This window comes from Saccoglossus kowalevskii, chromosome 14, assembly GCF_978046115.1.
Source record: "Saccoglossus kowalevskii chromosome 14, keSacKowa6.1, whole genome shotgun sequence".
In the NCBI taxonomy this organism is placed as follows: domain Eukaryota; kingdom Metazoa; phylum Hemichordata; class Enteropneusta; family Harrimaniidae; genus Saccoglossus; species Saccoglossus kowalevskii.
In genome coordinates, this window is record NC_140654.1 from 2,638,346 (window position 1) to 2,647,448 (window position 9,103).

Here is a 9,103-nt window from a genome sequence, read left to right on the forward strand (position 1 = left end):
GATGTAACCGACGCTACTTACATTTACAACTCGAGACTTTATGCAAATTTTAATTCTTGATTATACATTGAGAATGAAAACATCTAAAATGAATGAACTTATATATCATTCATATCATTACTGAATTCAGAACCTCTTGAGTGTATGTTACACATTTATTCTAAAAAACTGACATATCCATGTATCAGCGCACGTGGGACGACGGCTGCTTTATGCGGTTATCATGACTTATTTCAAGAATGACGTGGCACATGCATAAATGTATAACGAAATGATTTTTATACTTATACTAAAACAGAAAACTAAAATTCAGTCTTCAAATGCACTAAAACTATATGTCTCGCAACGTCACGCAACGCCGCAGTTGTCATGCAACGTCACAGTCGTCACTCATCGCCACAGTCTTCACGCAACGTCACAGTCGTCACGCAACGTCACAGTCGTCACTCAACGCTACAGTCGTCACGCAACGCAACAGTCGTCACTCATCGCCACAGTCGTCACGCAACACCACAGTCGTCAATCATCGCCACAGTCGCCACGCAACGTCACAGTTGTCACGCAACGCCACAGTCGTCACGCAACACCACAGTCGTCACTCATCGCCACAGTTGTCACTCATCGCCACAGTCGTCACGCAACGCAACAGTCGTCACTCATCGCCACAGTCGTCACGCAACGTCACAGTCGTCACGCAACGCCACAGTCGTCACTCATCGCCACAGTCGTCACTCATCGCCGCAGTCGTCACGCAACGCCACAGTCGTCACTCATCGCCACAGTCGTCACGTAACGCCACAGTCGTCACTCATCGCCACAGTCGTCACTTATCGTCACAGTCGTCACTCATCGCCGCAGTCGTCACTCATCGCTACAGTCATCACTCATCACCACAGTCGTAAGGCAACGCCACAGTCGTCACTCATCGCCACAGTCGTCACGCAACGTCACAGTCTTCACTCATCGCCACAGTCGTCACGCAACGTCACAGTATTCACTCATCGCCGCATTCATCACGCAACGCCTCAGTCGTCACTCATTGCCATAGTCGTCACGCAACGTCACAGTCGTCACGCAACGTCACAGTCGTCACGCAACGTCACAGCCTTCACGCAACGTCACAGTTTCATCACGCAACGTCACAGCCTTCACGCAACGTCACAGTTTCATGCAAAGTCACAGTCGTCACGCAACGTCACAGTCTTCAAGCAACGTCACAGTCCTCACGCAACGTCACATTCGTCTCGCAACATCACGCAATGCCACAGTCGTCATGCAACGTCACAGTCGTCACTCATCGCCACAGTCGTCACGCAACGCCACAGTCGTCACTCATCGCCGCAGTCGTCACGCAACGCCACAGTCGTCACTCATCGCCACAGTCGTCACGTAACGCCACAGTCGTCACTTATCGTCACAGTCGTCACTCATCGCCGCAGTCGTCACTCATCGCTACAGTCATCACTCATCACCACAGTCGTAAGGCAACGCTACAGTCGTCACTCATCGCCACAGTCGTCACGCAACGTCACAGTCTTCACTCATCGCCACAGTCGTCACGCAACGTCACAGTCTTCACTCATCGCCGCAGTCATCACGCAACGCCTCAGTCGTCACTCATTGCCACAGTCGTCACGCAACGTCACAGTCGTCACGCAACGTCACAGTCGTCACGCAACGTCACAGCCTTCACGCAACGTCACAGTTTCATGCAAAGTCACAGTCTTCAAGCAACGTCACAGTCCTCACGCAACGTCACATTCGTCTCGCAACATCACGCAATGCCACAGTCGTCATGCAACGTCACAGTCGTCACTCATCGCCACAGTCGTCACGCAACGCCACAGTCGTCACTTATCGCCACAGTCTTTCAAGCAACGTCACAGTCTTCACACAAATGTCACAGCCGTCATGCAACGTCACAGTCGTCACGCAACGTCACAGTCGTCACGCAACATCACAGCCTTCACGCAACGTCACAGTTTCATGCAAAGTCACAGTCGTCACGCAACGTCACAGTCTTCAAGCAATGTCACAGTCCTCACGCAACGTCACATTCGTCTCGCAACGTCACGCAACGCCACAGTCGTCATGCAACGTCACAGTCGTCACTCATCGCCACAGTGTTCACGCAACGTCACAGTCGTCACGCAACGTCACAGTCGTCACTCATCGCCACAGTCTTCACGCAAACATCACAGTCGTCTCGCAACGTCACAGTCTTCGCACAACGTCACAGTCGGCAAAAATCGCCATGCAACATCACAGTCATCACGCAAATGTCACAGTCTTCACGCGACGTCACAATCTTCACGCAACGTCACAGTCTTCACGCAACATCACAGTCGGCACGCAAGGTCACAGTCTTCACGCAACGCCACAGTCGTCATACATCGCCACAGTTGTTACGCAACGTCACAGTCGGTACGCAACGCCACAGTCGTCATACATCGCCACAGTTGTTACGCAACGTCACAGTCGTCAGTCAACGCCACGGCCGTTACGCAACGTACAAGTCATTATTTGTTTTATTTTTACAGATGTGACATTAAATGAAGGATGACGAAAATTAAATAATTATATGGGGTCGCTGTATTCGAGTCAGAAAAAAATGGATGTACATTATGAAGTTAAAAATGTTTTGTGAGTTTCATGAAATTTTAGCGTTGTTTGTTATTGCATGATGTTTGACAGAAAAAAAACAACTGATTGCCACAATATCGCACGACAAAAGCAATCGAGGGTAGATGGTTTAAGTAACGGGGCATGGGCAACAGTAGCACCTAAGAGTTTTCGAATCATTCTGCCATTTTTGTTACACCAATTAATCGTCAGCGAAAAAGAATAGTTCGTTAGATATAAGTGTAAACGCTCGCGAACATTGTCTTCTCATTAACGTGCCCCCAATTGTGAAATTAGGTTAAGACAACGTTCGTGTTTACTGAGGCCAAAGTCACATTTGCTACAGAAACTCAACAACTAAAAGACATTTCGGATTACCGCAGAGCGATCCTGAATCCTGAAGACAGAGTAGGTGTATACATTACCTGGGAATTCAACGTAGTCCACAGAATGACTATGTGATTACTGTTAGACCTTATTTATGTACACGGGACAGGTGTGCCTCATTTGAAGCATTGTTCTTTATTTATTTTATTTTGTTTATTAATTAATGTGAAACAATATCTTGAGTAGATCAAATAGACGAGATTAAATAACACGCCACATGGTATGTTCTTATCTATTCTCATATAAATAAATTGCATATACTAGATCCGTATAGACATACGACGCGTATACGAATACCTCAAAATAGTTGATAACGTTCTGTATGTGAGATATTAACTACTTGCCATGAGTATTAGTGTTCCCACAATGGTCTTGTCATTTCACAATCATGGTATTGTATTTGCATGTTGCCATGACAACAGCAATTCTTATTATCTTGTTATAAATTTCATGGAGGCCAACCCATAGACCCTGCTTACCAAGTATCAGAGCAATTGAGAAGTAGAAAATAGCATTTTTTACCCAACTTGGTAAAAATATCAAATAAGAATAGAACATTGACAATATCGTCACAAAACCTGAACAAATCTTAGAAAAGTTTACCCATAGTACTTACATACTAAGTATCAAATCAATTGAACTGGGGCTTTTCAAGAAGAAGTCGGAAATGGTTTCTGTTTTTACCAAATATGACATTATTCGTAGATATCTCCGTAAAACAAAAAAAATCTAACGAAGGTTATTGAGATGGTAGTTTTATAGAAGAAGTCGAAAATAGTAAGGAAGGACGACAACTGACAATCACCTATATGAACAATTCCGCTCTGTCGTCTTCTACAAAAATGGGCCCCTATTCAGCAGACAATGTCCAACAAATTATACCTCGTGTTTTATCAAAAAACAACCAAAAATAGACTCTCAAAAGTAGTAAATAAATACACGCTGCTCGGACAGATAAATATGATATATAGTAGATAATATTTGGTAATCGTTCTCCCAAGTTCAATAGTTACATAGAAACAGTTACCAAGTATTATCTAATGAAAACAAACTACATTGTGTGACACGTTGCTATAGCGCATACATATAAAAGTACACACTAATATCAAAAATGTGGGTTCATTTCACGCTTTCGCGTGCTTGGATGAACTATTCCCGTCATAAACCTCGAATGAACCCTTGGAATATCGGACAGCTGTTATTGAGGTTGCACAGATAAGATAATACTTACTGTTCTGATGCAGATATATACAAATAAGATAAACGGGGACTGTTTGGAACAAAGAGGAAACAACAAACTTGCCCAGTTAACGAGTGATGGGAAAAGTTGTACTCTCCACCATGAGATCGTTCTGAAACAAATACAAATAAATAAACATATAAATTTCATAGTAAAAAATCGGGGTATACATACTCGTATACGGAAAATTAAATTGAGTAAAACGTGCCTGTTTTGATGAAATGGTTAAACCTGCCAATTGTTTGCGCCGTCGAATATTTTAACAACAACAACAAAAAATGAAGAAAAAAATCCATCACCACCTAACAACGCACACAGCATTACTTTGTTCGAATATATTGCGCCCTCAAGCGACGGCGCGCTTCTGTGACGTAATTGGTGTAAAGACCACCGCTCATAGCATCGATATTTTTTTTATCTAAATAAAAAAATAAAATAAAAAAGTACAGTTTCACGGAACATCTAAATGGCAAACGACGTCATGACCTAACTATAATTCGAACGAGATTGCTTGTTTTCAACTACGTCATTTTGACGTTACGTCACATAGGCGCTATGTCGCTAGAAGGCGCGACTCAAAGGAATGATGTGACACGTTGGCCATCGTTATTGTCTCATTTCTACCCCTTACAAATTAAAAAAAAACAACGCTACCTCATTTATATAGCTTGTTTAAGGTGAATATAAAATGTAATTTTACAAAGACACTTGGAATGATTTGAAAATTTATTAAAATACGCTTGACAACGTTTGAAAACATCGAAACTATTTAAGGTAGAAGCCTGCTCATGATTTCAAATACAACAAAATTATACATTTTCCAATAAATTGAGCCATCCGAGCAAAAAATAAAATATAAAAATATTGACCTAAAAAAAGTTGGGGTCACCAGCTAAATTTTCGAGAAAATGATGGTTGTATTTTAGTGGATAGTGGCCATTTTGGCACTATTATAATGCTTTTACCATAGGCTCCTATGGCAGAGATAGCATATGTTAAATTGTAGGCTGGTGACATAGGCTGAACAATTATATATTGTGAATGATGGGGTACTTTTTGTTCTCAATTATTTAAAAAATCTGGGTTTTAAAAAGTGGCAACAAATCTTTCTGTAACAGTGTTTTATGTTATTGTTCAAAAAATAGCGATTTTTTAAAAATATTAGAACAAGTTTCTCAAAATATGTCACTGTAACACACAAGCCAAGGGACAATAGCTTCACGATTTTACACAATAAATAAACCAATGAACATTGTCATGTGACAAACTTTCTCCGAATATATGAGTACGCTTCTATTTTAAAAACATACAAAATAATCCTGTGAACGTAATCTACTTGTACAGCACCATGGATAAAGTGTGGTAATGATAAGTTGTTTCAGGTGTTTTTATGTTTTTGGAAAGCATATTGATTCTAAGCCAGAATTGGGAAATAAAGGGGCGTAAACTGCCTATTATCTTACCATTGACCCTTAAATTCTCATCCAATAGGGCAAGACCATTATTTAATCAAATCCAAGTCTTGTTATCATTTACTAAAGGATAGTCCTTTATTTTAATTACAACGACTGTTGAAAAAATTGAATATACACAAATGAATCTACAGTACAGATTACATCATCGATGATGCACAGAATATTCATGAGCAAACAACATGCAATAACAAACTCATAGGTAATTTCCAGATAAAATGACCATAATTTCCTAATGTGCAAGAATCCTATCAGGAATGTTGTTTAAACTGCAGACTTTAGAACATTGTAGAATATGTGAACACGATGTGTGCAAATTTTTAGAAACATTGCATATTGCAGTCAGACACTCATTATTGTTATTATGTTTGTACACTATTATCGTCATCGTCCAAATCACACGGTTTCGCTAAATCCGACTATTCATAACTGGTCCACGAACCAGTGTGTGATCGTGTTAGGAAAAGTTATATATCACTGCAACTAACACATCATTTCCCTTAGAAACAGCACTAAGTTCAGTAAGCTCGTTCACAGAGAAAAAGCTAGCAACACGTTGATTTCTATATGAACCGTAGCGCCACAATTTTACGAAGTAATATGCTGTTTCTATCGTGCGTTCTGATTGGGCAAATCAAATGAGCCCAAGTGAATCTTATAATCATTCGAGGGCGTGTGACATACAGTAAATCGCGGTGAAATCTGCCAAGGGTTAATGTTGAGACTTCGGGCGAATACATGGTCCTTTGGTCCTTAGCAGGTGAAGATGTATTATCGTCTGATGACAGCGCCGTACGTGGTACCAATCAACCAGTGCTGTACGTGGTACCAATCAACCAGTGCTGTACGTGGTACCAATCAACCAGTGCTGTACGTGGTACCAATCAACCAGTGCTGTACGTGGTACCAATCAACCAGTGCTATACATGGTACCAATCAACCAGTGCTGTACGTGGTACCAATCAACCAGTGCTGTACGTGGTACCAATCAACCAGTGCTGTACGTGGTACCAATCAACCAGTGCTGTACGTGGTACCAATCAACCAGTGCTGTACGTGGTACCAATCAACCAGTGCTGTACGTGGTACCAATCAACCAGTGCTATACATGGTACCAATCAATCAGTGCTGTACGTGGTACCAATCAACCAGTGCTGTACGTGGTACCAATCAACCAGTGCTATACATGGTACCAATCAACCAGTGCTGTACATGGTACCAATCAACCAGTGCTGTACATTGTACCATCAACCAGTGCTGTACGTGGTACCAATCAATCAGTGCTGTACGTGGTACCAATCAACCAGTGCTGTACGTGGTACCAATCAACCAGTGCTGTACGTGGTACCAATCAACCAGTGCTGTACGTGGTACCAATCAACCAGTGCTGTACATGGTACCAATCAACCAGTGCTATACATGGTACCAATCAACCAGTGCTGTACGTGGTACCAATCAACCATTGCTGTACGTGGTACCAATCAACCAGTGCTGTACATGGTACCAATCAACCAGTGCTATACATGGTACCAATCAACCAGTGCTGTACGTGGTACCAATCAACCAGTGCTGTACATTGTACCAATCAACCAGTGCTGTACGTGGTACCAATCAATCAGTGCTGTACGTGGTACCAATCAACCATTGCTGTACGTGGTACCAATCAACCAGTGCTGTACATGGTACCAATCAACCAGTGCTATACATGGTACCAATCAACCAGTGCTGTACGTGGTACCAATCAACCAGTGCTGTACATTGTACCAATCAACCAGTGCTGTACGTGGTACCAATCAATCAGTGCTGTACGTGGTACCAATCAACCAGTGCTGTACGTGGTACCAATCAACCAGTGCTGTACGTGGTACCAATCAACCAGTGCTGTACATGGTACCAATCAACCAGTACTATACGTGGTACCAATCAACCAGTGCTGTATGTGGTACCAATCAACCAGTGCTGTACGTGGTACCAATCAACCAGCGCTGTACGTGGTACCAATCAACCAGTGCTGTACGTGGTACCAATCAACCAGTGCTGTACGTGGTACCAATCAACCAGTGCTGTACGTGGTACCAATCAACCAGTGCTGTACGTGGTACCAATCAACCAGTGCTGTACGTGGTACCAATCAACCAGTGCTGTACGTGGTACCAATCAACCAGTGCTGTGCGTGGTACCAATCAACCAGTGCTGTACGTGGTACCAATCAACCAGTGCTGTACGTGGTACCAATCAACCAGTGCTGTACGTGGTACCAGTCAACCAGTGCTGTACGTGGTACCAATCAACCAGTGCTGTACGTGTTACCAATCAACCAGTGCCATACATGTTACCAATCAACCAGTGCTGTACGTGGTACCAATCAACCAGTGCTGTACATTGTACCAATCAACCAGTGCTGTACGTGGTACCAATCAATCAGTGCTGTACGTGGTACCAATCAACCAGTGCTGTACGTGGTACCAATCAACCAGTGTTGTACGTGGTACCAATCAACCAGTGATGTACGTGGTACCAATCAACCAGTGCTGTACGTGGTACCAATCAACCAGTGCTGTACGTGGTACCAATCAACCAGTGCTGTACGTGGTACCAATCAACCAGTGCTATACATGGTACCAATCAACCAGTGCTGTACGTGGTACCAATCAACGAGTGCTGTACATTGTACCAATCAACCAGTGCTGTACGTGGTACCAATCAATCAGTGCTGTACGTGGTACCAATCAACCAGTGCTGTACGTGGTACCAATCAACCAGTGCTGTACGTGGTACCAATCAACCAGTGCTGTACGTGGTATCAATCAACCAGTGCTGTACATGGTACCAATCAACCAGTGCTATACGTGGTACCAATCAACCAGTGCTGTACGTGGTACCAATCAACCAGCGCTGTACATGGTACCAATCAACCAGCGCTGTACGTGGTACCAATCAACCAGTGCTGTACGTGGTACCAATCAACCAGTGCTGTACGTGGTACCAATCAACCAGTGCTGTACGTGGTACCAATCAACCAGTGTTGTACGTGGTACCAATCAACCAGTGCTGTACGTGGTACCAATCAACCAGTGCTGTATGTGGTACAAATCAACCAGTGCTGTACATGGTACCAATCAACCAGTGCTGTACGTGGTACCAATCAACCAGTGCTGTGCGTGGTACCAATCAACCAGTGCTGTACGTGGTACCAATCAACCAGTGCTGTACGCGGTACCAATCAACCAGTGCTATACATGGTACCAATCAACCAGTGCTGTACGTGGTACCAATCAACCAGTGCTGTACGTGGTACCAATCAACCAGTGCTGTACGTGGTACCAATCAACCAGTGCTGTACGCGGTACCAATCAATCAGTGCTATACATGGTACCAATCA